The sequence below is a fragment of the Hippopotamus amphibius genome, chromosome 9 (genome assembly GCF_030028045.1).
Source record: "Hippopotamus amphibius kiboko isolate mHipAmp2 chromosome 9, mHipAmp2.hap2, whole genome shotgun sequence".
Lineage (NCBI taxonomy): Eukaryota > Metazoa > Chordata > Mammalia > Artiodactyla > Hippopotamidae > Hippopotamus > Hippopotamus amphibius.
The window spans coordinates 66,589,272-66,613,955 of NC_080194.1; the positions used below are offsets into that span (position 1 = coordinate 66,589,272).

Sequence of the window (24,684 nt, forward strand, 5' to 3'; positions counted from 1 at the left end):
AGATGACATCTTAATAACCGATGGGGAAAACATACCATTGTCAAAGATATTGACCAAGGAGCTTTTGTATGCCTAAGTGAATTGTCACGCTCCTTTGTAGGTTTGGATCAGCTTCTAACCTTTAATGCCTTGCACTTTCAAGGTTACAAAATATCTCTGAGAACTCTTTTTATGTGCAGTTTTATGCCAGTGTTATTTCCTCTGGGACATCTTCATCCTTTTCATTCCCAATCACTTTCTTCATTTATGTTCCTAAGTTTGCCTTTAGTAAGTTCCCCTGGCTGTGTATCTGGTCTTTCTTAAAGGGTGGCAGTGTCAACATTCCCATGATCAGCTATGTCTTCTAAAATTCCACTGTTCCATTTGAATTTCACTTATAGCATTGTCACTTTTTGTTTCTTTGCTGCACTTTCATCATCATTGGCAAATTCCCTCTTTGGATTATCCATTTCTGTAAAATCACATGTGGGTTTGCCACTAGGAGATGAGAAGACAAAACAACAACGTGCTTTGCTGTCTGTGTGTGAATGGAAAAAGTCTGCACTGACCCATTCCCAACAGACTTTGAAAGGAATGACGTGATGGGTTGCTGGCCATGATGTACATCTGTTACTGTGTAATGACTTGTGGACCAAAGAGCTAATAGCAAGTTTATGCTTTACTCACTCTCAGCTAAATATATTGTGGTAACTGAAATTTGAATTGTGTCGTTAGGGAACTGGTGTTTCTTAATCAAACCACAGTAATGGAAATTCATGCATGTTGGAACCACACAAATAAAAAACTGCCCATAGTTAGTTGCTCAATCACAAATATCTGTTGAATGAATGAATGAATGGACTCGCATTCTCACTGGTTTCAGTTTTGCAATCCCAATGTCCCTATAACTTTGCCCATAACTATTCCCCTTCTCTTCCTTCCTGGACATAATAAAATATCTAAAATAGCAGGTAAAAGCATGTCTGCTAAAAGCTGGTTTTGAACAAGCATTGAACTCTGAGCCTCATGTGCTAACAGCCTGGCTTCTTCTTTTCTTATCAAAATTCTCCCAGCGTGCCCAGCTTTACTTCTAAAAGTAACTAATACAATCAATAGATTTATATAGTAATTGCAAAAACAACTCTCAGGCTCCCAGGATAGTTTGTTTTCTTCCCTGAGAGAGCAGGATCTGCACCTGGCAGGGGAAGCCTCTTGAATGCCGCCTCCACTGAGGATGCTCAGACAGGTGGGCAGCAGGAGAGAGGGGTCTTATATTGGCAGAATTTCCTTGACCCAATTCTCTTACTATCCTAAAACTCAGTAATTAAACAAACCAAAAAAAAAAAAAGTAGAGGAGGCCTAAGGGAGAAACTCAAAGATAATCCTAAATTTTACTTAGCCTTTGGTCTCAAGGAGGTTATATTCCAAAATGGGCTATGAATCCTGGAGACATGTAAGCAGTAAGAGTGGTGGTTACCAGCACTGGTTTGATCTGATCCAGGTTGAGGGTTGGATCTGTCACTTCCTAGCTTCCTAGCTCAGTAAGCTTTCTCAAGTTACTTAGGCTCTCAAAATCTCATTTCTCCATCTGTAGAATCTAAGAATTATCTCCCAGGGTTTTGGAGAGTCTTGAACAAAATAAGGAATGCCGTGTACTTATTGTAGTATCTTCTGTAGATTAAGAGCTTGGGAAACTGAAATGATTTTAGTTTCTGGGACATAATTCAGGTGGATGTCATTCTTTTCACTATAATTGTCTTGTCCACAGTGTGGAAAGTTCTGGTTGCGGAGTCAGAGTGTAATATACAAGTGAAACTTATGCAAGTTACCCAGCCCATTCATGGGGGACCAAGGCTAAGACCTTTGTTTTCTCCTGCGTCCTTATTGATGGTCACTGGGTAATTGAAAATCTAAAGTATGTTCTGCCTTTGTGGAGTCGGCCCCCTAAATTCTTTTGGAACTCCTCCTTTGGATTCATTTTCAAAGCTTTCAAGGGTGAGACACTCAAGTCACGTAGTGACAGGGCCCTGCTTGCTCCTCTGCTGCCGGTGCCGCCTCCCCTAGAATGATCAGCTTGGTGCAGGGGTATCCCCTTCTGGTTACCATGTGTCCCCAGGCACGCACACTCGGAGACTTTTTGAGAAAGGCACTGAGTAAAAGTCACTGCTGTGCCTGACTTCTGAAGTTCTGGCTGTGTGGGGCACTTAACAAGTGGAGATCTGCCCAGGGATTCTGATTCAGTAGGTCTGGTGTGGAGCTGGAGTGGAGCAACGTTTCCTTGTATTGTCCCCTCAGAGAATAGTCCCACTTTTTATAATAGCTGCCTAATTGGTCTCCTTGATTCCATCTCCCTCTCTTAACCTACCAATCCACTCTCCACTCTGCCAACAAAGTCATCTTGCCAAATCGAGAATTCCGTGGTCACTCCCCTCCTCTTCTAGCCACAAAGAACTGTTCCTTGTTCCCAGCATGGGATGTTTCTTAATGCCTTCATGCATGTTGTTTCCCTGCCAGAACACTCTGCCTTCCAATTAATAGTAATAATATTACTTTCATAAATAACAAAAGATTTCTTCTTTATTTGAAAAGTTAATCTTTGTTAGATCCAGTGCTATGTGTTTTACATATATCTGAAAAACTCTTACTGACTTTTTTTTTTGGCTGCATAGGGTCTTAGTTATGGCATGTGGGATGTTCGCTGAGGCCCATGGACTTCCCTCTAGTTGAGACATGTGGGTTTTCTCTTCTGTAGTTTGCAGCACACGGGCTCTTTTGTTGAGGCGCAAGAGCTCAGTTACCCTGTAGCATGTGGGATCTTAGTTCCCTGACCAGGGATCAAACCTGCATCCCCTGCATTGCAGGACAGATTATTTACCACTGGACCACCAGGGGAGTCCCGCTCTTACTGACTTTAGAAGCCCAGTTCTAGACCTGCTTTGAGAAGACTTCTCTACCCGCAATTGCCCAACAACAGAAGTGTGTGCTTCCTCTGGGCCCCAAGAGCACCATCAAAGAATTCAGAGTATTGCGTTATAATTTTGCTGTTTATGATCTATCTTTCCTCCCAAGGGCATGTGCTACATTTGTCTTTGTAATTGCTTGAGCAGAATGGGCTACCAACAGTCATGGGCCACCAGGGGAACTGGGGAGCAGGCTTGAGGGCAAATCATCTTCCGTCCTAAAGAAACACCTGGATGCAGATGGTTCGCTTGACAGTGGATCTTTAGCCCTAATAGTGTCATCACCTGTAAGTCACTTGGGCACAAAAGAGAGGTATCCCAGAGGTTCTGCCTTTATACACAGAAGGGTGATTGATGTAGCGCTTAGCTCCCAAGACAATCCAAGCCACAGTCAGCAAGGCTGCCTAAATTTCTGCGCTCAGCTGACCACACCTCCCATCATAACATCATTGCATTCACTCTATTACCTAAGAAGGGCTGGATTGCAGTGCATCATCTATTTGGTGGATATTTTACCAGAAACCAATGAAAAGCAACCAAAGAGAGCTATGCATTTTGTGCGTGTGTGTGCTTTTTTCCCCCTGTGTTTTTACAGGCAGACACTGTAATCAGCTGTCAAGATAGCTATAATCAATTAGCTTATGGGCTGTTTTTCTCCATCTGGACTAATTGAATAGTTGCTTTTTTTTTTTTTTTTTCTCTCTACTCACTCCCAACTGTCACTATTGAACCATGTGACTAAGCATCTACAAAACTTTCAGCTGCTCCTCTCTCTCTAGCAGTCTCCTTTAAGGCCTGGCAGTAACCCATTAATCTCCAGAGAGACTTGCATCTATCTGCATTAATATCTAGGAGTTACTTATTTGAAAAATATATTTAAGTAGGTCCTCTCTTGTTAAAGTAAAAAGCAAAAAATCAGGAAATATTTGTTTCTTTTGAAACTGAGATTTTTCTTCAATAAATCACAAGACAGAGATGCTTCCGTGACAGTAAGCCTAAGAACACAGCAGAGAACTTTTAAGACCTGGACAAACATTTCAGCAAACATTTCTTGCATGACTTGCACAAGTCCAGAATCTAAGCCAGTAAAAAAAAGAAAAATAAGACCTATCCTCTGTCTGTAAGGGGCTTAAAGCCTAGAAGAAGAAAGATTTATAAAAGAAAAAAACAAAACAAAACACACTAAAGCATTAAAGATGGTATGAGAGAAGTCTGTATGATGGCAAAAGGGAAGTGATAGGATTAGAGAATAAAAACATCCCTTTTTCAAAACCTTCTGTTATGTGCTCAAAAGAAAATTATCCCTGACCTCTCTGTCTTCTGGTTTCTATCTGCAAAATGGGTATAATTCATGTCACTAACCTAATTCTTTTTGGGATGCATTTTGAAGAGAAATTGGAAAGGATTTTGAAAGTTTGTATATCCTCAGGGATAAGGTGTTATATAGATTCCATGTTAAAATCATAGTACACTTAAAGCAATGCCCATTGAACTATTAATTAAATTTTGTCACCAGCTCCATACAAAACTTACTGAACTTATAGAAATGAAAAACTGAGCAAGTAGAATTAACTCCACTGAATAGGTAGGGAAAACCAGGAGGTGAGGGAAAGAGACCTGGCCAAGAAACTTCCCTGGTGTTTAAGACTTTGCGCTTCCACTGCAGGGGGCACAGGTTCAATCCCTAGTCAGAGAACTAAGATCCTGCATGCCACATGGTGCAGCCAAAAAAAAAAAAAAACAGAAAAAAGGCCAAGGACCCCAGAACTTGCTGCCAGGGCTATTGACTCTTTGCAGTCACTTTTTTTATTTCTTTCTACTTCTTTAAGAACTTTTATTGAGATACAATTGACATAAAATAAACTGCATATATTTAAAGTGTGCAATTTGATATTATTTTTCTGACTACTAATGTATATATGGCAAGCCCAATCTCCCAGTTCATCCTACCCCAACACCACCCCCGCCACTGCTTTCCCCACCTGGTGTCCATGTTTGTTCTCTACATCTGTGTCTCTATTTCTGCCTTGCAAACCAGTTGATTTGTACCATTTTTCTATATTCCGCATATATGTGTTAATATATGACATTTGTTTTTCTCTTTCTGACTTACTTCACTCTTTATGGCAGTCTCTAGGTCCATGCATGTCTCTACAAATGTCCCAATTTTGTTCCTTTTTTATGGCTGAGTAATATTCCATTGTATATATGTACCACATCTTCTTTATCCATTCCTCTGTTGATGGATATTTATGTTGCTTCCATGTCTTGGCTGTTGTAAATAGTACTGCAGTGAACACTGGGGTGCATGTGTCTTTTTGAATTATGGTGTTCTCTGGGTATATGCCCAGGAGTGGGGTTGCTGGGTCATATGGTAATTCCATTTTTAGTTTTTTAAGGAAACTCCATACTGTTCCCCATAGAGGCTGTATCAATTTACATACCCACCAACAGTGCAAGAGCGTTCCCTTTTCTCCACACCCACTCCAGCATTTACCGTTTGTAGATTTGCTGATGATGCCCATTCTAACTGGTATGAGGTGATAACCTCATTGTAGTTTTGATTCTCATTTCTCTAATAATTAGATATCTTGAGCAGCTTTTCATGTGCCTTTGGCCATCCATACATCTTCTTTGGAGAAATGCCTATTTAGGTCTTCTGCCCATTTTTTGATTGGGTTGGTTGTTGTTTTGATATTGAGGTGCATGAATTGTTTATATATTTTGGAGATTAATCCTTTGTCTGTTGATTTGTTTGCAAATATTTTCTCCCATTCTGAGGGTTGTCTTTTTGTCTTGCTTATAGTTTCCTTTGCTGTGCAGAAGCTTTTCAGTTGCATTAGGTCCCACTTATTTATTTTTGTTTTTATTTCCATTATTCTAGGGGGTGGATCAAAAAAGATCTTGCTGTGATTTATGCCAAAGAGTGTTCTTCCTATGTTTTCCTCCAGGAGTTTTATAGTGTCTGGCCTTACATTTAGGTCTTTCATCCATTTGGAGTTTATTTTTGTGTATGGTGTTAGGGAGTGTCTAATTTCATTCTTTTACATGTAGCTGTCTAGTTTTCCCAGCACCACTTATTGAACAGGCTGCCTTTTCTCCATTGTATATCCTTGCCTCCTTTGTCATAGATTAGTTGACCATAGTTTATCTCTGGGTTTCTATCCTGTTCCACTGATCTATATTGCTGTTTTTGTGCCAGTACCATATTGTCTTGGTTACTGTAGCTTTGTAGTATAGTCTGAAGTCGGGGAGTCTGATTCCTCCAGCTCCATTTTTTTCCCTCAAGATTGCTTTGGCTATTCGGGGTCTTTTTTTATCTCCATACAAATCATAAAAATTTCTTGTTCTAGTCCTGTAAAAAATGCCATTGGTAATTTGATTAAGGATTGCATTGAATCTGTAGATTGCTTTGGGTTGTATAGTCATTTTCACAATGTTGATTCTTCCAATCCAAGAACATGGTATGTCTCTCCATCTGTTTCTGTCATCTTTGATTTCTTTCATTAGTGTCTTATAGTTTTCTGAGTACAGGTCTTTTACCTCCTTGGTTAGCTTTATTCTTAGGTATTTTATTCTTTTTGTTGCAATGGTGAATGGGATTGTTTCCTTAATTTCTCTTTCTGATCTTTCATTGTTAGTGTATAGAAATGCAAGAGGTTTCTGTGTGTTAATTTTGTATCCTGCAACTTTACCAAATTCATTGATTAGCTCAAGTAGTTTTCTGGTGGCATCTTTAGGATTTTCTATGTATAGTATCATGTCATCTCTTGCAGTCACTTTTAATGACCTTGCTCTCTTCACTTCCTTGTCTGTGGCTTAGGGCTCTGACTGTAGATTTATTGATGCATAATTTTCTTCAACAGGGAATTAGAATTTAACGAAAGCAAAGAACCAAAACAGATAACAATGACCAAAAGCTGTTCTCACCTTGGAGCAGAGAAAAATAGGATTTTTTTTCATGGAGTTTTAAAACGTATTCAGCAGATCTTTATTCAGTACTTGCTGTGTGGTGTGTATGTCACTAGGCATTAGAGCACAATTCAGACTTGGCCTCCATCCTCATGGAGCTTAAAATCCATTTATGGGGCAAGTGCAATGCAATGTAAGCAATGCTATGGGGGTCTTATAGGCTACTGAGGGAGGAACCTTTAATGCACCTTGACAAGAGGATCAGAGAACACTCCATGCAGAAAAAAATATCAAAGCCAGGGTGTGAAATTCTGAGAAATTAGCCCTGAAGAGTAGAAAGGAGGAAGAACAGAAAGTAGAAAAGTGGACAGCAAGAAGGAACTCTTGTCCTTGGAAGTGAAAGCAGATTAATAGGTTGGAGTTTAGACCAGTGTCTGATGGAACCTGGATTGCTAAGGAGGGCCCAGATTATACAAGGATCTTTATGCCCAGCTGGAGTTTGATCTTTAGTCTGAAGGCAGTTGGGCCAGTTAAATGGTTTTAAGCAGGAAAGTGACAAGATCAATACTGCCATTAGAAAAAAATCTCTTATCTCTGCTGTGGAAAGAATGGATAGGAGGGAGGACAATCATTAAGAAGACGGGGATGAAGATTCTTGGTCTAAGGGGTAGAAAGCTCAGATGAAGGTCTCTGGCTGCTCTCACTACCCACCTCTGTGTCAAATACTATGAGAATTACATTCCTGGTTCTTCCCAGGCTTTTGGAATACAAAGTTTTTAGAATTTGTTGATAGAGATAATACTTACTGATACAATGATACATGGAATTAAACTTGATGTGCATTTAATTAGTCACAGTGTAACATATATACATTTAACATTTAGTAGGACATACATGTAGGAGACATTATTGATTTAGTCTAGGGAATATTTGGTGCCTGGTAGATTTGAGGAGTCTTTGCCAAAACACCAAGGATTCCTGAGAGAGTTTTTGATCCTCAAACGTGGACCCAGAGTCCAGGAGGCTTTAGAATTGTAGTTATCAGTAGTCTGTTATCTAATCCTTTTCAAAGGGTTGATACCTATTATTTGTTGAGCTTACTGTATCCAGTAGCTTTACAGGTACTAGCTTATTTTACAGATGGGGAAAGAGATGTTAGAGAAGTCAGTAACGTGGTTTGGCTTCTGACTGACATTAGTGCAGTACCTCCTGGGGGTTAAGGATTGAGTGTTTGAATTTCAGTTCTACAACTTACCACCAATTTAATTTTGGGCAAATTACTCAATCTCTAGTAGTATCAGTTTCTGTATTGTGAAATAGGTATAATAGCTACCACATGAAATTAGAGCATTATTACAGTAGATAATGGATATTAAAAACCTTGATAACACAACAAATTGTCTTCCCATTGTACCATCTTCTCTTCTTATTCCTTCTTTATATTTTCTTCCTATTTCCTTGGCATCTGCTTACATTTTAGTCCCTTCTCTTCTTTCTCAATTTTCCTTTCCCTGATTTCTTTTCTTAATCTTCACATTTTATTAAACTACTTTTTTTAAGTGTTTATACAGTTACTTTTGTGTTGCCTGTTCTTAAGTGAAACAGCAACCATTTATGTTTTGCTAAATTGCTCAAGAACCAACTTGTTCTGTATATGTGACCCTTCATAGAAAAACATTTTCACTTGCACATCATTGACCTAAGAGTATATTTTCAGGTCCACTCTGGCAATGTAACTTACTCCACATTCTTTTGATACTCTAGAGCTGAATCATCCATGCAGTGCCCTACTTAAAGACATCTGTGTTCTTAGCCAATGCTCTCTTCATCCTCACACATTCTCAAGTGCTCTGGCAAATCCTCTGTGCCCCTGTCAGAAAGCAGTGATGTCAGGTCTCCTGGGATATAGCCAACGGTTGACGAAGCCAGTGCAGAATTATAGAAGGTGCAATTGCCACGTGCAGTAGTGTAGAGTTTTCCAATGTGTTTTTTGGAATTTTTCCATCTCTTAATTTTAAAGTATATTTACCATGGCATACTAAAATCTACAAGAAAAGCCTAATGAATAAAACTGGAATAACTTACCTTCTGAAAATACATTCCTTATGCTGAGTTACCAAATAGCCACACCCTTTGGCCTAGCCTTTAAGGCTCTCTGTGATCTGGTTTCTCTCGTTATTTCATTCTTCCTGTTTCTCTTGTGGGAACATGACCCCTACATTTAAATATTTTCTACAGCCTTCCCCTGAAAGCCTCCTTCTCCTTTCACATGCCAGTCTCCAAGTGCTCGTGTGCCTGCTGTTTCTCTCCTCTGGAAATCCTTCTTTTCTGCAAGCCTCACCCATTCTTCAAGTATCAGTTCAAGTCCTTTTTCTGACCATTCCAAGTTCAAGTGATCTGAATTCATCGAGTGAGTAGTGTGATTTACAGGGAAAGTTTGGGGATCTAGAGCTGGAATGCTGCATTCAAATCCTGCCCTAGAGATGCGATCTTTTTACCTTCTTTGGACCATATCTCTATTAGTAAGAAGATAGGAGAGATAAAGATTGTTAAAAGGATTAAAGTAGAAAGAGCATGTGAAAGCATTGTGTAACTAGTATGATAATCTTACCTAGTGTATTCAGTCATCGTTTCCTTTTTATTTGCAATTAAACATTTAGCAAACACTAAATTCTTTATGTATATATAATGATGTGCATTTATTATTTTTTTTAATTTAATTTTTTTTAAAAATTTTGGCTGTATTGGGTCTTTGTTGCTGCACACGGGCTTTCTCTAGTTGCGGACAGCAGGGGCTACTGTTCCTTGCAGTGCACGGGGGTTCTCATTGCAGTGGCTTCTTTTATTGAGGAGCACAGGCTCTAGGCAAGCAGGCTTCAGTAACTGTGGCATGCAGGCTCAGTAGTCGTGGAGCACAGGCTTAGTTGCTCCGTGGTATGTGGGATCTTCCCGGACCAGGGATCGAACCTGTGTCCCCTGCATTGGCAGGCAGATTCTTAGCCACTGAGTCACCAGGGAAGTCCCAGTAAACACTAAATTCTTAAAAGTAAGAATGTGCACATTTTTATATCAGGGCTTCTCAAATATTAATATGCATATGAATCACCAGCGGATCATTTCAAAATGCAGATTCTGATTCTGTAGCTCTGGGATGGGGCTTGAGTTTTCTGTTTCTAACAAGCTCCCAGGTAAGCTGCTGCTGCTGCTTGCCCATAGACCACTTGTTCATTAGCAAGACTCCCTGTAAACCAAATAAAAATGAGGCGATGGAAATACCCATGCTCATAGCTTGCCTTCTCTGCCTGAAGTCGAGATATGGTATTTGCACAGTGACCTTCTTCTTATTGTCCAGTTGTGTTTTTCTGCCTTCACAACTGCAAAAGCTGGCTAGCCTCGATACTTAACTTGGTCACACATTGATATTAGTCAGGCCGGGGTGTCAAACGCAATTACTTAAGAAGCAATAGAAAACTCATCAGGAAACTTGCAGGGCTCCCACAGTGTGAACTTGATCTATACTGAGGCGCTTGCTACATGATGACAGTGAAGTGACTCATTTGACGTCAAGTCACAGACAGACGTCATCTCGTTACCTGGGAAGACCTCCTTTTGAAGCAAATAATGCCACAGGGGTATCTAAATGAGAAGGAACATTGGGAGGCTGTTTATTTGACTAACCCTCAGCAGTGCAGAGCCTCTACCAACAACAGTGGTCACAGCATTTATAGACCCTGTCCTTTAAACAGTTTAAATAGTCTATCAGTGACTTCATTTTGACCTTTGGTGAGTTGTCATCTTTATCTAGTTCTCCATGTGTGCACAAGACAAGAAAGAATGTGTATCTGATTTTGAACTGTGTACTTTGATTGCATGGTTCAGTGAAGGAGAGTTGGTGTGGGAGGTGACTATTGAGGCTATGTTTTTTTTTTTTAATTAATTTTTACTGGAGTATGGTTGCTTTACAATGTTGTGTTAACCTCCATTGCACAACAAAATGAATCAGTCATACACATACAGATACCCCTCCCTTTTAGACTTCCCACCACAGTCCAGTAGGTAGAGTTCCCTGTACTATACAGTATGTTCCCATCAGTTGTCTATTTTATACACAGCATCAATAATGTATATGTGTCAATGCCAGTCTCCCAACTCCTCCCACCCCACCCCTTTCCCCCTTGGTATCCATACATTTCTTCTCTACATCTGTGTCTCTATTTCTGCTTTGCAAATAACATCATCTATACCATTTTTCTAGATTCAGAAAGAGAAAAGCAAATATCGTATAATAACGCATATATGAGGCCATGGTTTTACAGTCAGGCTGGCTTACACTCTAGTTGTGTGAGACCTTAGGCATGTTACCTCATCTAAACTTTGAACTTGTCAAAAAGAGCTCTTAGAATAAGTGAGATAGTCCATGCTAAATGTTTAACATGGCTCCTGGCATACAGTTAGTGCTCCATACATATCAGATTTATTTATTATATAATCAATGACAATTATTGGCATATTTATAACAATTCATTAATATAATATTAAATTTTAGGTTTTTTTATATTGTGGTGACACATTAATTTATCATTTTAGCTATTTTTAAATGTACGGTTCAGTAATGTTAAACATATTTACGTTGTTGTGCCACAGATTTCTAGAACTTTTTCGTCTTGCAACACAGAAATTCATATACTCACTAAAAACGAATTCCCTCACCCTCCTCCTGCCAGCCTTTTACATCTTAGTTCCATTTCTGTAGTATATTGATATGAAACCACTCCGCGTGCCCTCAGCTTCCTGTCACTATTGGGAAAACACAGGATTTGAAGTCAGAAAAATTAGATACAAGACTAAGACCGGAATTATACTAACTATATGAACGTCCTTGTACAAGTTTCAAGCTTTAATTATATCATCCATATCTGCAAATAGGCCCATATTATATGAACTGTGTATTATTGTTAATTAGTGTCTGATTATCCCCTTCTTCCAATATTCTTCCTCTGTGTTCCTAAAAATTGTTCATCTTAGGACTTTGTATGTCACACTGAAATGTGTCATCCCCTTGAGTAGATGGAAAGCACCTTGTGGGCTAGGGTTAGGTGTTAATTCAAACCTGATTTCCCTTGTGTTAGACAGAACAGTGTATTCACTTTATATTCCTCTCTCATTTGCTGCCATGTGCTCCCAGGAGCCCCATTTTCATCATGTTACATTTCCCTTTGTTTAACACCCTTCTCTAAAACTCCTGGCAAAATGCCCTCCCACAACAGTGATTGCTAAGAGGGAACAAATCAGTCCAGTGGAGTATGGACAGCATTAGGGTAAAGTTAGAAAGAGTGTGAAAAAAGAAAGCCTAGCCTGATTTTTAGATTGTATCTCTCCTTTTAATGACTACCTAGTTATGCTTAGAATGTTCTTTCTCCTGCTCCTTCTGCCAAGCATGTAGAGAGGTCAAGAGCCATCTCGTTACCTTCCAAATGATTTGGGGGGAAACTGCTTCCAGGTACAACAAGCTCTGCTCCTGAGGATCTGTATCGACTGTTAATTTAGAGAGTCAAGGTTCACCTTCTGAAGCAGAAGCCAAGACAGTTATGTAACCTGAAGTTCTCTGTTGAAAACAAAACCTGCAGATGCACAGAAAGCTAAATTAAACTCCTGACTTGCAGCTCAGCCACCAAGCATCATGGGCAGTCCAAAGAATATTACCAGCACCAGGGTGGTAATTGTAATGATGCCGAATGAAACACTATATTCATCTTCCAGCCAATGTGATATGAAAGTCTGCCTAGATTAGCTAGCCAGAAACCATGCTGAGGTTGAGCTGAACTTTACAATGTGGTTTGTTGCCTAATGAGCCATATTGTTAAAAAAAAAAGTTAGCAAAATTTGGTCATATGCACTTCTGATTAGAGAAAAATCTTTTCTCCTCTCAGGAAGACTCTTTTTTTAAAAAAATAATAAATTTATTTATGTTTGGCTGTGTTGGGTCTTTGTTGATGTGCTGCTGCACGCAGGCTTTCCCTAGTTGTGGTGAGCGGCGGTTAGTCTTTGTTGTGTGCATGGGCTTGTCATTGCAGTGGCTTCTCTTGTCGTGGAGCACCGGCTCTAGGTGCACGGGCTTCAGTAACTGTGGCACGTGGGCTCAGTAGTTGTAGCACACAGGCTTAGATGCTCCACAGCATGTGGGGTCTTCCCAGATCAGGAATCGAACCTGTGTCCCCTGCATTGGCAGGAGGATTCTTAACCACTGCACCACCAGGGAAGTCCCAGGAAGACTCTTGATGAATGACTACATACCCTAGGTTGAGAGGGGGCCCTAAGAGAATGAATATTATTGGCAGCTACCACAGGTGTTGTGCTCACCTTTTACCTTTAAAAGAAGAGGGGAACTGGCAGTGATTGAATACATGCCACACACCAGGAACTCTGCATATGTCCTTCCAATAAATCATCAGGTGAAGTCAGGGAAATGGGGCTACAGCAACCTCATATTAGAAATTATGAAAAAACAGACTTAGAGACAGGAAATAATTTGTCCAAGGTCACTCAACTAGTATGTGGAAGAGCTGGGATGCAAACCGGGTCTTTGTGTCATGACCTGGAGAGAGTATCCACTGTCACCACACCACCTTGGACATTGACCTTTGATCATCTGATTTCTCCAGCAGAATCTGAGGCCCACATCCCATCAAATAACATCTCTAAAATAGATCCCAAAGTCTTCAGAATCTAAACTCAAATTATAATTAACTAGTATTAACTAAGCAGTACTTTAAATATATATATATATTTCTGTAATAAAAGCAAGACAGGAAATATTGCAAAGTAAGCAATTTTTGACCATAAAATACAAGTGATATTTAATTTGGAGGGATCTACAAGGCCAAATATTAAAAGAAATTTGTGATCATATTTTCTTGAGAATAAGACACCAGGTTTTGGCTTTGTTTTATAGCTTCATACTTTCCATAGGTTATATAGCTGTTCCTCCTCTTTGTTTATAGTCAGAATTTGGGACACTGACATTTTTTCCCTGCTAGATGTTAGTTAGTTAGCAACCTTTAATGCATTTACTCATTTTCAGTGTGTGGGCTGATGATTCTCAGCAAAAGCATGTGTGGCTCACTGTTTTATTTACTATTCAATGAATATTTATTGAACACTAGCTATGTGCCAGATATTGTGCATCTACTAGGTGCTTTGTGTTCTAGAGCTTTTCCCATATGTGCCATAGTGGATATCCCAAAAGTCCTTGAATCTAATAGTTTAGGAATTCTAAATGTATTGTAAACACAATATAGAATTTATAATAATGATAATAATAGCTACTGTTTATAGCATGTTTGCCACGTGCCAGGCTCTACTGATGAATGTTTTTGTATGCATCTCGTAATCTGCACAACCACCCTGTGATGAAAAATACAATTTGGTATCATGCCTTTTTACAGATGAGGACACTGTTCTAGAGAGATTATTACATCATTTGTTCAAGATCGTAAGCTAGTAAGTGTAAAAAGTGGGGCTCTAACCCAGGTCCATCTGACAGAAAGTCCACATTCTTAACCACAATGTGTTCTGCTTTCCAGTAAATTCCTTTCTATTACAGTCAAAAACATGCGCTGGGTGCCAGGAAATAATGATGAATAAGATATGGTTTCTGTTCTCTAGAAGCACCAGGTCACTGAGGGGAACACACACTCAACTAGGCTCCACAAGCATTGGGCCTTGTTTTATTTCATGCACTGCTGGGTACTGGAAATAGGCTTGAGTCAGGCACAATCTCCACCCTCAAGGAACTCACACTGGTCAGAGACAGGTACAGAAACAGGAACTGTGAAGGGCAACCGATTTCTACTTCCGCTTTCCCATCCTGGAGCCCTTTGGATGCTTGCAGACATGGGGAGGCAGTATTTGCTGGGGCACTGCAGCAGGTGCTTCAGCTTCATCTTCAGTCCACCATTTATTGATGACCTCGGGCAGACCGTTTAGCTTCTTCTCGAAAACTGTTTCCTCGTATTTAAGAAAAAGGTTAGGTTCTTCTGCTTTAAATCGCCGATGGTTGCCAGGGGCACTCTGAACCGAAGGCCTGTGGTGAGAGTTAGCTTTTTGGAGAAGGTGTGACCCGTCGGAGACTGACAACTGGGGAAGTTGAACAGAGAGTTACTTTGCCTGAACCCTGATTTGGCACGTCCCTCGCCGGCTCCGGTATCCCCGCCAGACCCCGCTAGTCACGGCCTCGAGCTCCTCGCGCTCCCCACAACAGCGTCTCGCGGGATTCTGCGCTCTTCCGGCTCCGGCGCTGACTTCCGGGCTGCAAGACTAGACCTGGAAGGTGACGGACGGGATGGGTGTTTCAGAGTGGGCGTCGCGGGCGGGTCCATTTGCTTCAGCCCACCCCTCCCGTGGTTCGTTTGTTGAGAAAAGTTGGTGTCGTTTAGTCGGTGGGAAAGTCTTCAAGGTTCCTCACGGTCAAGGTAATTTTACTGACATTTCCTTCCACTCCTCTCCCCCGACCCACGCCTCCAGTGCAGGTTTTCGACCTGGTGACCTAGAGCTCTGGACCCGGGATTCAAACTGTTCACTGCTTTTTCTGTTTTTGGCGGAGAATTAGCTGACGGTGCCGTGCTTTTCTTGTGCTTGTTGCTTCCCTTCCCTGAGCCGGGGTAGGAGAGCAACTTCACAGCCTCATAGAAAGACTGTAAATGAATTATGTGTTCAAGAAAGATAGCCGGTTAAGAAGTCATTTGCTGGGCAGTGTATTATGACTGAAAGGGAAATGCCGGGGTTCCGTTTCCACTTGCAGATCTACCGCAGGTCAAGGCCTTAACCCTCTCCAGACTTGTCTCTCTCAAGTCAGATTCATAACTTGGGCCCAGATTAGGTTTGTAAATGACCAAGGCATTTCAGTGGTAGGGGAAATGTAGAAATAAGCCTTTTGGGTATTGATATTTGTTTTTCCCATCATTTGTTTCCTGCCTTCATGAATTCAACAGGCGTTTCGTTTTGTGGTCCCTAGCTAATAAGTTTAACACATAAAACTGAGGAGAAATTTCAAGCTGCAGTCCTCAGGGATCTGTTAGATTTCTGAGAAAAGAACGGTATCCTTTAGGCTTCTGGTCAGATAATGTGGCCTTTCTATTGGAAAATGTTAAATTTACTATGCTAGCTCTTTTGAAGTTCTTTTGAAATTAATATAGAGTAACTACCTCCATACCTACATAAGTAGAATAATACCTGTATACCTGTAGAGGTCCTCGAGCATCATAATGTTTCCTGAACACCCAGGGATGCAAGGTGCTCTGCAGCCCCTACTAATAAGTCAGATATGGTGGTAAATTTACTTAAATGTAGGATCCTCTGGGTAAATGTGTTTGTGTCCTATATATCATAAATGAAAGGGAGCACAGGTAACTCTGATTCTGAATGAGAAGGGAAAGCTTGTTTTCTCCCAAGAAAGTGGACCATTACAACATAAATATCCAGCACCTAATACTGTTTCTTGCCCAAAATCAATTCAGTTCAATAAATGTTTCATTAAAAGTTGAACCAGGTGTCCCTCTGAAAAAAAATAATAAATGAGCCATAAAAGACACAAAAGAAAGGAGTGTAGTAAAACATAAGAGAATGAACCAGATTCAGAAACTGTAAAAGGTATGTATGAACATTTTGGCGAGCTAGGCACATGGGTCTGGGAACAAAATTAATTGTGGCAGAACAGTCAGGGTGGACTGGAGACACTTCCCAAAGAAACCAGAAAGAACTGATCCCCAAACTGAATTCTTTATGTCCCTGTAATTGTCTATCTTATCACTGACTGCACATGGCAGGAGTACTAATGCAGCTTCATAGCTGTAGTGTTCAGGACTCCTTTGATGGGCAGCTTTGGCTGAAGGACTACCATCAGCCTAACTTGAACTTTTCAAACTGTGCTGCAGTCTGAAATGCTGTCCACTCAGTCCTTTCTTTTCCCTTTCCTTCATGGGTGTCAGGTCTTGTATCACAGTTCTCAGACTCTCCCACCTTCCCTTGCTCCCTTTCCTTTTATCTTTCACAGATATTTCCCCTAGTAAATCTCTTGCATGTTGTTATGGACTGAGTTGTGTCCGCCCCAGAATTTGTATGTCAAAGCCTTAAACTCACAATACCTCAGAATGTGACTGTATTTGGGGAGATGAGTCCTTTAAAGAGCCGGCTGAGTTTAAATGAAGCTGTTAGTGTGAACCCTAATCCAATTTGATTTGTGCTGATAAGAGGAAGGAATTTCGACACACAAAGAGACCCCAGGTGTGTGCGTAGAGGAAGGGCCATGTGAGGACACCTTGAGAAGGTGGCCATCTGCAAGCCGAAGACAGAGGCCTCAGGAGAAAGCAAACCTGTTGACATCTTGATCTTGGACCTCTAGGCTCCAGAACTATGGGAAATAAATTTCTATTGTTTAACCCCCCCCCCCCAAAACAAAAAGATGAAAATAGAATCTACTTCTTGGAGTTTATTTGGAGGATTAAGTGATAAAATGTAAGCAAAGTGTCTATATATGTTCAGTATACGTTACTTACTATTGTTATTATCATGTCCTCCATGGCTAAGAGGAACATTTGAGGGGGTGTCATCTGTATGCTCAGCCTCACATCTTTTCTTTGGCTGCAACCACCACCTTCACGCGGGTGTAACCTGACACCAGCTTGCCTCAGCTGCCACACCTATTTCTGCTTTCTGCCCAGGAGTCTACTCACCACTCTAGCATGCACAAAACTGGAAGTGCAAGGGAGTTGACGCCCCATGTGGCAACTCTTGACAGTTGGAGGTCTGGGGATGGGAGGAACTGGTGGATAGGGGCTCCCCTGCTCATGCCTTGGAGAGAGAGTTCTAAACAGCGTGATGGATGCTCCTCAGAAGGTCCCGGAGGGTTGAATCCCAGTTACGCACAACAGTGAATAGCCAGGTGACACATCCTTTCCCTCCTTCCCTGTTCACTCTCCCTGGTTCCTCACGCCTCTTCCCTGGGATCACTGCTCAAAATGAACTGTTACGTGCCAGCCTTTGAATCAGGCTCTGCTTTCTAAGGGATTATAGAAGGTGGCATAGGGAGGGAGTGAGAATGGATAGTGGGAATGAGAGGTTTTCAGACTAAAAAATGGGTCATCTAGATCATTGCCACCTCACTTATTTGGATCCCCTTTAATGACATCTTTGCCAACTGGTCATCTAGCCACTGCTTTAATATGTCCTGTGAAAGGAATGCATGATCTCCAATCCCATTTGTAGACCTCCTTATATCCCTGACACCTAGAACAATACCTAGCATGGAATAAGAGCTTAGTAAAAACTACCGAATGAATTTTTAAGTGAAGAAAAATTTGTTGGTTTGTGTAATGACTGCAAATCAACTTTGCCTTTTAAGCATTAGATCTAGTTTTCCATGTAAAATAAGCCTTTATATGCTTTGTGTCTGTGTTTCTGTTTTTGTTTTTCACAAAGAGAATTAATTACCAAGGGATTTGTAGGTCTTTCAATGATGCACTTTAAAAAATAACAGTGAAATTAAGTAGAGACTGAATGTTTCTACCTTATTTAATTGATGTAGGCATTTTCCCCCTAGATTTACATAGTATTTTTTAAATGTTAGCAGTATGGAAAGTAAAATAGATTTGGAGTCAGAGGGTCAGAAGTGTAGTCTGTATAACTTAATATTTTAGTGACTTTAAGGTTAGGTGAATTTTTTTTTCTGCTAAGTTATAACTTTTTTTAAAAAGCAACTTTTCTGATTATAATGGCATTACATGTTCATTGTTAAAAATTTAGATGAGACAGAAGCATGTTAAAAAAAAAGGACAAAAGAAATTATTCATAATTTCTACTCCTCAGAGACAATACTGTTTGACATTTTGGCTCATTTATTTCAATCCTATTTTGGACCATGAAATATATAGGGTGGGTTATATTATATGTAAACCTTCCTATCCTGGTTGATTTTAGTTACATTATAGATAAGTATTTAACATTGTTATTTGACATATGTTACAAGCATTTTTAATGTCAGCAAAATTTTTCATGTTTTCAGATGCATTCTTTTCCACACCTCCACTGCCCACCAAAGTTTTACTTAGAACATTAAATATTTTAAAAGCATTTCTATTGGGATTTTCTAACTATAACAGTAAATAAGAAAAAACCCCAAATAATACCTATTGATTTTGTTGTGGGTCTTTACAATTTTTTTTATATTTTAAATTGGAACCATACATATATAGTAAGATAACCTCTTTTTTTTTCTTTTAACACTGTTTTGTGATCATTTCTTCATGTCCTTTTAAATTTTTTTCATGGAAGTGAATTTTAAAGAGATCTAGGATTCCATTATGTGGAATTGACACTATTGCTTTAGCCAGTTTGCCATTAGTAAACTTTTAGGTCATTTCTGATTTTTTTCACTACTGTAAGTAATATTGTCGTGATGAGTATTAGATTAGTTTGTTATGGGTCATTTATGTTGGATGGTAGCATTTGTCACTCTAAAAATCAAGGCTTTTCAAGACAGTTGGCATGGAAATGTCAGATTATTTGGAATCTAATTTTTTTCTGAGATTTTCGTGTGTATTATTTCATTAAATATTGCAGTTCAAGTACCTAGGTTAAAAAATTACCAGTTTGTTTCTTGGTCACTTTTTGTTTTCATCATTACATTTACAGGATCCAGATTATGGGATTTCTGTGATGCATTGTTTTGTTTTGTTTTGTTTTGTTAGAAAGCTCCCCATTAGCAAAGTCACTAATTAGCACTGAGAAGCTCATTAGAATTTCGATGTGGAGCATTTTTAAAATCTTTATTGAATTTGTTATAGTGTTGGTTCTGTTTTATGTTTTGCTTTTTTTGGCCATGAGGCATGTGAGATCTTAGTTTCCCAACCAGAGATCGAACCTGCGTCTGCATTGGAAGGTGAAGTCTTAACCACTGGATGGCCAGGGAAGTCTCCGTGATGTGTTAAGAGAGATTCCTTTTATAGTCCATAATAAGTGACCTTCATTATAAACACATTTATAGGCTACAGAGGTAATGAGTTGTACCAGTTAAAGATATTGGATTAAAGGTAAGAGCATGTGATTTTCCTAGGACTTGATGAGAGTTCAGTCTTGTCTGTGAAATGCTTGAACAGCACAGATGTACCATAGAGGATAATGTATTTTACCCACTGGGGTCTGGATTGATGCATCATTATGTTATCATTTATAGTGCATTTGGGAAGAATTGCAATTTCTTACCAACGGTGCATTTGCTCTCTTTCTATCCCATACTCCCCTAAGTACATTTGTATGGACTAAAGAAAATTGCTTGTATTTAACAAGCCTCATCTGTTAACTCTTCTTACTGCTCCAGCTCTAAGACCCTGAAGTAACTTGAAAACTTCTGAAAGAATATACTTTTGTTAACCTTTATTGGTCCATGAAGCTCGGCCTAGCTAAGTGAAGCTTCATTGTACTAAGAGAGAAAGAGAGGGAGAGAGCGAGAGAGAGAGAGATATCAGAGTGTCTCCAACCTCTGTTCAACACACAGGACGTAGAGCTTTCACTGGGTCCTGCCCAGCCAGAGCATGGCAAAATTTAGAAGTACAAGTTGACCTGGTTTCCTCACCTCCACCCACACCTGACATCCTTCTACCCTAACAAATTCAGATTTCTCTCTTCCAAGGCTGCTATCCAAATCACCTACTTTACCTTTATAGGCAGTAATGATAGCCACCATCTACAGAGCTGTCTCACACTTGGTAGTAGATACTTGGCATTAACTGTTCCACTCTTGAGATGGGTCGAATTCTACCTCTTGAGATTCACAAGGGTTAACAAAAATTCCCAACTTTACATTGTTAAGTAACAGAAGATATTCGAAATTACATGTGTCTCTGTCCCCACCATTTCACAACATCCCCTTTCAAAAAATATGTATTTTGACACTGTTAAATCCTTTTATACCGAAGTAAATTACCTATTTAAGAGAAGATTTGTAAGCAAAATAAAAGTGTGGAGGGGGGCAGTGTGTGGATTTGCTGACACGTTCTTATCTCAAGCCAAAACTGAGTTTGCAAGGAAGGATAAGTTCCCGGCAAGATCAGGCAAGATACTCTTTCAGCAGAGAATTTCTAAGGTTGGCAAAGGTAGCACAAAATTATCTTCTCACCATAATAGTATGGAGCACTCTTGACACTCCCTTGGCAGGGCAATGCTGACTATCTCTCAACTTCTAATTAAAGAAAAGCTGTCAAACGCACCAAATTACAGAAATTTTTTAATGTACTCAGCCCTATGTGATGGTGATGAGCCTTTTCTGGCCCTCTCTGGCCTTACCTCAGCCTGGCCTATTCATACCCTGGGACCTGTTCACACCTTTCTTCTTGCCCCTCCCTAGCAGTGTCTACCCTTCTGTTGCCTTTGTCCCAGATGGCTTGTATCTATACATGCTTTAAGCCCTACATCAAGCATCAACTCCTCCATGAAGCCCCTTCCTCATCCTTGTAGTGCTTCCTCTGTATGCCTCAGTTTCCTGGTGCTGACTTCTATCATCATATTCGCTATGCCATCATGCCTTCTTTTGTTCATTTCCCCATGCTGGGCTGAGAACTTCCTGTGTTCAGGAGTTGTATCTTATTTTTCCTGGATTTCCTTTGCCTAACCCAAAGCTTGGAAAGATAGATGATAATGATAAGGGCTAACATTTACTGAACATCTGCTGTCTACTGAATGCCAGGCACTGTGCTAAGCATCTTAAATACATTATCTTTTTTCATCCCTATAAGGTAGAGGTTGTATTTATCTGTATATTACTGATGGGAAAATTGAAGTTCAGCAAGGTTAAGTAACTTGCCTAAAGTTATTCAACTAATGACTGATAGAATTAGGATTTGTGCTCAGATCTGTCTACCTTCTGAGCTGGAATTCTTAACTACCATAGCTAACAATATGGGAGCTTCACAAGGGGTGCCTCATCACCAGCTCCTGGACCCCTGCCTGCTTGCTCCTTTTATAGAACCTACTTAAAGGAAGCATCTGGAGCTTCCTAGGTGGTGTAGTGGTTAAGAATCCGCCTGCCAATGCAGGAGACATGGGTTCAATCCCTGCTCCAGGAAGATCCCACATGCCACAGAGCAACTAAGCCCGTGCGCCACAACTATTGAGCCTGCACTTTAGAGCCCGTGAGCCACAACTATTGAGCCCATGTGCTGCAACTACTGAAGCCCACGTGCCTAGAGCCCGTGCTCCACAGCAAGAGAAGCCACGGCAATGAGGAGCCCATGCACCACAATGTGGAGGAGCCCCCACTCACTGCAACCAAAGAAAGCCCGCACACAGCAAAAAAAGACCCAACACAGCCAATTAAATAAATAAGTAAATAAATAAATGAATTAATTAAACAAACAAAACACGTTATTAAAAAAAAGGAAACATCTAACAAAATCAAGACATCCTGTTGTGTGCTATTTCCCCAACAAGTGCCTAAGACGGTACTTTTTTATGTTCTAAATGCTATGTATTTTAATCCTAAAGTAACTAAGATTTAGTCTTTATTTTGTCAGCCACTTATCATAACCCTAGGTTAAACAGGCAATACTAGAATAATTGTTTAAGTTATACAGTACCTGAATACTTGTGATTCCTGATAATTTTTTACATTTTGTATCTGATTATTAAATCTTTTTTCAGTGCAGATGGAAATAAAAGAAATATAGATATTAATTTTGTGACTGTATAAAGGGCCTTTTCAAAGCCAGTTTTTTTTTAAAATTTATTTTTATTTATTTTATTGGCTGTGTTGGGTCTTTTTTGCTGTGTGCGGGCTTTCTTTAGTTGCGGTGAGTGGGGGCTACTCTTCATTGTGGTGTGTGGGCTCCTCATTGCCGTGGCTTCTCTTGCTGTGGAGCATGGGCTCTAGGCATGTGGGCTTCAGTAGTTGCAGCACATGGGCTCAATAGTTGTGGCTCATGGGCTCTAAAGCATAGGCTCAATAGTTGTGGTGCACGGGCTTAGTTGCTCCAGGGCATTTGGGATCTTCCTGGAGCAGGGCTCGAACCCATATCCCCTGCATTGGCAGGCAGATTCTTAACCACTGCACCACCTAGGAAGCCCCTCAAAGCCAATTTTTTACTTTTATTATTCTCATTCCATTGTGGCATTTCCAGTTAATCCACTGAGATGTATGCTTTAAGGACATTGAAAATTTTTTTAGCAACACAGTGGAAGAAAGTGACATTTCATTGACATCTGTTCATCTTTTCTCATGTTTTGTTCTGAGGCATGCCTATTTTTAAAACATTTCTAACCCTTGGGGTCATGGACAGGTCTGGTCTGTGTTGGAGTTGTGGTTCTGTCTTTCCATACTTTAGTCCACTGTATTGTAGTTCCTGGGTAAAGGCTCCATCTTTATTTCAAGGAGGAAACCACGTCATTGCGGCCTTTCTTCTCCTTAAGCCCCAGTGAGAGCCCCAGTAGCCAGGCTCCTGCAACTTGTCTCCAACTCTTTTGGCCCTTGAGCTGAAAGTAGAGCTCAAGGAAAAGCTCCCTCCTACTTTCTCAAAAAGAGATGATAATCCCCACTAATGTGTATTTAATGCTTGCTGTGTGTTAGGCTACAGGCTAAGCTCTTTAAATGCATGAGTTCATCTACTTTTTAAAACAGTTTTATGAGATATATACTAACTGGCATCTTCATTTGATTGTTTAAAATAATTTAAGTTTTTGATTTTTCTAAAATACTTGTTGAAAAGTTTTTTCCTCCCCTTTTCCCGTCCATGTAGTTAACCACTATTTTTAGTTTTTTGTGTATTTTTTTGAAGTTTCCTTTATAAATATAGCAAATTACACACACACACACACACACACACACACACACACACACGTATGTTTTTCTCTTTTACCCCCTTTTTTTCACACCAAAGGGAGCATCCTATACACTCTCTTCTGCATTATTCTTTTTTTACTTATTGTTGTGTCTTGGAAAACTTTTTATGCTAGTACCTAGAAAGCTTCCCTATTCTTTTAAACAAGTACATAATAATGCAGTGTAAATTGTGCCATAATTTTATTATACCAATTTTAAAGATGAAACCAGAGCCCACAAGGTTAAGTAACTTTTTTTTTTAATTTTTTTTTTTTTATGATTCTGGTAGTGATGCTTTTTATATTTTTTATAAAGTTATTTATTTATTTATTTTATTGGCTTTGTTGGATCTTTTTTGCTGTGCACGAGCTTTCTTTTTAGTTGTAGTGAGTGGGGGCTACTCTTCGTTGTGGTGTGTGGGTTCCTCATTGCCGCGGCTTCTCTTGTTGCAGAGCACGGGCTCTAGGCACGTGGGCTTCAGTAGTTGCAGCACATGGGCTCAATAGTTGTGGCTCACAGGCTCTAAAGCACAGGCTCGACAGTTGTGGCGCACAGGCTTAGTTGCTCCACGGCATGTGAGATCTTCCTGGAGCAGGGCTCAAACCTGTGTCCCCTGCATTGGCAGGCAGATTCTCAACCATTGCACCACCTAGGAAGCCCCTAAGTAACTTTCTTAAAGTCAAGAGAAAGATAAAATTGCCCTATGCCACCTATCTCTGACCCCAAGGGTCACAGAAATCTGAAGATCATTTGTCAAAGAAATAAAGGCCACAGTGCTTGTGCAGCTCAGCAGCCCCCAGCTTCTGCTCCCTTTCATACTTCCTCCCTAAGGCCCTGCTCAGAGTCTTGTGAGTACTGTTTAGAGCAGAGCAAGTTGATGTGCTTTGTTTTTTTCTCTTCATCCTTTTCATCCTTTTTGACATATTTGAGGTCCTATCCCTCTGCTCAATGCTGCCTTTATTGGGACCC

The 24,684-nt window shown here is 40.1% G+C and overlaps 1 protein-coding gene across 6 annotated transcripts in view; it reads left to right on the forward strand.

Moving 5' to 3' along the window:
• Positions 1-24,684, forward strand: part of DLG2 (discs large MAGUK scaffold protein 2) — a 1,973,535-nt gene that overhangs the window by 1,732,302 nt on the left and 216,549 nt on the right. Inside the window, exon 1 of one of the 6 annotated variants that reach the window (XM_057748305.1) lies at positions 17,679-17,790. The exons of the other annotated variants lie outside the window; for them this stretch is intronic. The gene's annotated coding sequence lies outside the window, so the exon portion shown is untranslated. Of the gene's footprint in view, positions 1-17,678; positions 17,791-24,684 lie in introns of those variants that run through there. 6 annotated transcript variants of the gene reach the window in all.